This window comes from Limulus polyphemus, unplaced genomic scaffold (assembly GCF_000517525.1).
Source record: "Limulus polyphemus unplaced genomic scaffold, Limulus_polyphemus-2.1.2 Scaffold175, whole genome shotgun sequence".
NCBI classification, from domain to species: domain Eukaryota; kingdom Metazoa; phylum Arthropoda; class Merostomata; order Xiphosura; family Limulidae; genus Limulus; species Limulus polyphemus.
In genome coordinates, this window is record NW_013665785.1 from 467,285 (window position 1) to 472,177 (window position 4,893).

Sequence of the window (4,893 nt, forward strand, 5' to 3'; positions counted from 1 at the left end):
CTAATACAAATATTGTGGGTACATAAAGTACAAGTATTGGCAAGAAGTGAAGAAATGTGGGTACATATTGTACTCGTGCTGGTAACAATTGCGGTCTAATTCAATAAACAATAAAATACAGTGCATGGATACTCTACCCAAGTTCGAAAAAAATGTGACACTCATTAGCTTAATTGTTTAAGAAAGAGCTGTGTTAGTTTGCTGTATCACAATATGACTTAGAACAGAATTTCTTGTACTGGGTAACAAATCCCTTGTCATTAGCAGCTAAGGATTACAGTTTCGAGCTATATCATCATCACCGCTAAAATGGAAACAGATAATGTGATCCAATGAGCTTTTATGTCTTTAGGCGTGAGAAAATATATAGACACTCACCTAATCATATTTTATTACAGCCACACTTATATTATTATGGACAGGCAAAGCTTCAGTGTTACTTGTCCATTACGTGATATCTACGTGAAACAAGTCTTAGCTTGTAACCCAGAGCAACTTCATTGACTACAGACTGGATTTGTACTGTTAGAAGAGACAGGGATGTGTCTTGGTAATTATTAAAGTCTAAGTGCTATCAAACAGATGCAACATGAGCGCAACATCCTACTGTCCTTATTCCTGAGAAACGGTAGTAATAGTAACCACATATTGAATAAACAAGAGAGAATCCTCAATAGCCGCGGCTCTAATTAGATCTCAAATCGGTCAAGAGATGGAGCTATGAGCTAAAAGTTTGTACTTGAAAAAAACAAACAAACTCAGAGCCATTCTATGAGCCGCTATGCCGCGGCTAGAAACTGATTTTGTGGTATTAAATATCCATTGGGAGCACACCTTCGAAATTTCTGGAGATCACTCCTTTTGTAGAGCTTAAAAGATGAAACTTGCGTCAAACCCTCGTATCCATATAAACAGTATTCCCTAAAAATATCAATTCCATTCTCTTTAGAATATACCGTTCCAAATAAGACTATGTAATATTTCCTATGCCTCTATTGAAACACAACACTGGGGCGTGCTACCATAACCCTATTATGATCAACGTGACTTTTGACTCTTCTTTATGACGGATAGATAACATGTTCCAGATTACCATTTTATTTGTGCGTGTGTAGTTGTTATGCACTGGGCCTCTTTTAGGCCTTTAATGACACCAATCACTTTGCCCTCGTAAAACTTATGTGTCAGCTATTAGTTTTTGACCATGTTAACCAACATCTTACCAAAAACCATGTTAACCAACATCATACCAAAAAATCGTGTTAACCAATATATTACTAAAAAAAATAGTTCTTGTCTATTTAATCTATTTCTAATCTGTTTGATTTTTTTTTCAGAATTAAATCCGTAATTTGTCATCATCTGATTACATTTTGATTGAATAAGTTTATATCGTGGTTTGTCGTACAAGGCCTTTAGGTAATATTTCTCTGACGATATAATGTTAGTGTGGGGAAGATAATTGTTACCTAGACTTAGAACGACTTTCACAAACTCGTGAATGGATTGAAACCGATGTTCATGACAGTCAAACTTGTAGAAAGTTTTTACTCGCACCTCACTTATAGGAAATTGTTTGTCGACACCTTTCACATTTCTGTATGGAAGGATTACTGTGTTGCTGTTTTTTGTTTGCTTTTTCGTAACAATTCTTCAATTTTCTTTCTCCAGTAATGTATGCAAAAAGACCAAAAGCACCTAAGCAATTTACTTTGAACTAATCCTAAAACAATCATTGTCACCATACATTATACGACTAGTAACAATTAGAATTTAAACTCTTAAGGGACCATATTGCTTGTTTTCATAGTTATTCTTAATATAATACGTTTTCGTCTTTCTTTTCTTTTCTCTTTTTTTTTCAACTCAGTAAGAGAAGGCTTTACAATGCCCAAGTTAACTGTTACACGAAATTATGAAGAAAAATAGAATATACTACAAAACATTAAAACTGTCATTCGAAATGGAAAAGTGAGTGAACATTCGCATATTCGATACTTTATGCTGGATAGATGTTGTTGTTTTTTAAAAATTAAAATCTTGTTAGTATACGAAATATAGGTTGTTCCACACCGATATATTTCATTTTACTTGATGTGTGATTAACTATGATAAAAACACTTCGTTCATCACTAACATTCCTCAATATTACAAAGACAATAAGAAGAATATTTCAGTAGAACTAACTGAACTGTAGGTTCTTACATTCCTCTTGTTATTAGAACCAACTGAACTGTAGGTTCTTACATTCCTCCTGTTAGCAGAACCAACTAAACTGTAGGTTCTTACATTCCTCCTGTTAGTAGAAACAACTGAACTGTAGGTTCTTACATTTCTCCTGTCAGTAGAACCAACTGAACTGTAAGTTCTTACATTCCTTCTGTTAGTAGAACCAACTGAACTGTAGGTTCTTACATTCCTCCTGTCAGTAGAACCAACTAAACTGTAGGTTCTTACATTCCTCCTGTCAGTAGGACCAACTGAACTGTAGGTTCTTACATTCCTACTTTCAGTAGACCCCAATTGGTTGAACAGTTGATTGTTAATTCACACATAAACAACAACTCATGAACTCATGTGTTTAAAGTATTTCCTGTATGTTTGTTAGTGCAGTGCTACATAATGCACTCTATCCACGAACCCAAGGATTCAGCGTTGTAAGTCCGTAAACGTATCTCTGACCCACCATGGGACAGTCTACTCTGTATTTACCGCCACTGCAGTAACCATAAACATTTATTTAATGTTAACCTTAAAGTTATGATCTGTTTTGACACAAGTGAATAATAAATATCAAAACATTGAATATTAATGTCACTTTAAGAGACAAATTAAAACAAATCAGCCTCTATGTAAAAGATGCATATAATATTTTTGAATTATTCGGTTTTATCATTAATGTTAAAATGTTCAGATGTATTTCAATACCTTAACGGAAACACAAAAGAAACTAAAAAGTAAAGAAACATTAATATCAAAAGTGCAGGCAAAATTACAGTGATATTAAACTTCGTTTAAGTTTGGTTTACGAGACATGATATTTTTAACGTTTGAAGTAATGAAGCTATTTTCAGATGTCATTTTTTTAGTCATAACGAGAAGTATATAGATATTCATAAAAAACATCTACATTTTTTCCAGTTATCTAACTTGTTAAATAGTCAGTTTCAAGTATACAGAATGATTTGTGCAGCGATTTTACAGATGCTAAGAAAAATACATATCGCTATACGAAATTATATAAATTACATCATACTCAAAAGTTCATAGAATTCTTCGTCTAGACTCTAGCTTGTCTGTTTGTTTGTAATTAAGCACAAAGCTACACAACAGGCCATCTGTGCTCTGACCACCACGGGGATCGAAACCCGGATTCTAGCGTTGTAAGTCCGCAGACATACCGCTATGCCACTGGGGGGGGGCAAGACTCTAGCTAATTGCAGGTATGTGATATTGTCCCTCAGTAGGTCAGTGGTAGACTTACAGACTTACAACTCTAAAATTCGGTGTTAGATTCCCTCTGGCGGACAGAATGTAGATAGTTTATTGCGTAGCTTTGCACTATAATGAAAGAAAGAAACATATTGGGCTAATAATGCGATATGCAATAGTCGGATGGTTAATGACGTCAATTTGCTATTATATTCACTGGAAGCTGTTCCATAACTTTCTTTTTTATACCTGTAACTACAATAAATTTAAAAAGATTTTGCTTTTGATTATTAATTTGTTAATTATATATATAAATATATACGAACATTTAATCATATTTTATTTAAAAATTAAGTTAGAAGGTTAGATTTGCTAATCAAGCGTATTTATATAAAACGCTATTTACTATAACGATATATTCTTCTGTTCCAGTGGTCTGGTACTTAAAACACCTTAAATTTCCCGCCTGCTTAGTTTGACTCCCAGCAATTAACCATTTGGTACTATAGCATCATTTTCCACGTAGTTACACACAGTGTGATGCGTTTGAATTGACGTTGCCTGAATTAAGTGGAATATATTTCCAGCAGCCGTTATATCAGAAAATTAATTAATCTAAGATACTATTTTATCCTACCAAAATTTGATTTTACGTTAACCACTGTGTCATTTGGAAGCTTTAAGATGTCTATTCGAATTCTATCGTTGGTTACAAATGGGTTCATAAACGATTTCTAAAACGTTAACAGCTATTCATTGCGAAAAATAATCGATTTGTTTTTTATTCCTGCGTTTAAGTATATTTTTCTTAGAATATGAAAGATCTGTTTTCGTAGCTTTCAACTGTGTAGGCTGTCGTAAGCTAAAAAAATCGAACTACTGTACATCAATGTTTAGTTAGTGGGACTTTTACCTATCCTGTTGAAAGTCATACAGAGGTTTTCGTGTCTTTGCAATACAACAATTTTGTTATCATATTCTAAGTTCTCTGAAGTAGTTTAATGAAGTCGACAAACTTAGGGTTAGTCCGTCTCTGTTTGTACTGTATTCTCTTCTTTTTTTTGTATTCTGTGAAAAGAATACTTTCTATTCCTGACTGTTACAGTCTTGAAAACTAAAACAAACAGATTATTTTTAAACTTATAGTTGTCTCTTTGAAGTGAGGTTTTGCCTAAGAGATCATGTTTAATGCATTTTACTGCCATTAAAGTAGAAGTCATGTTTTCAGCAAACCCTGTGAACTTCGAAAAGGCTTTAAAGTTTATAATGTCATACACGAATTTTACCAAGTTAAACAAGAAGTGCCTTGTTCGCTAATCAAAATATACAGTTGGTCGAAGAAGAGCAACATGAATTTAAAGTTCTCGAATCTTTATCATTAAACTGTCTTCTGTGCCTCACTTGCGTATTTTTAAATTCTAAGTAAAAAATAAAATCCGGTTTGGTAATAAGTAAGGTTTG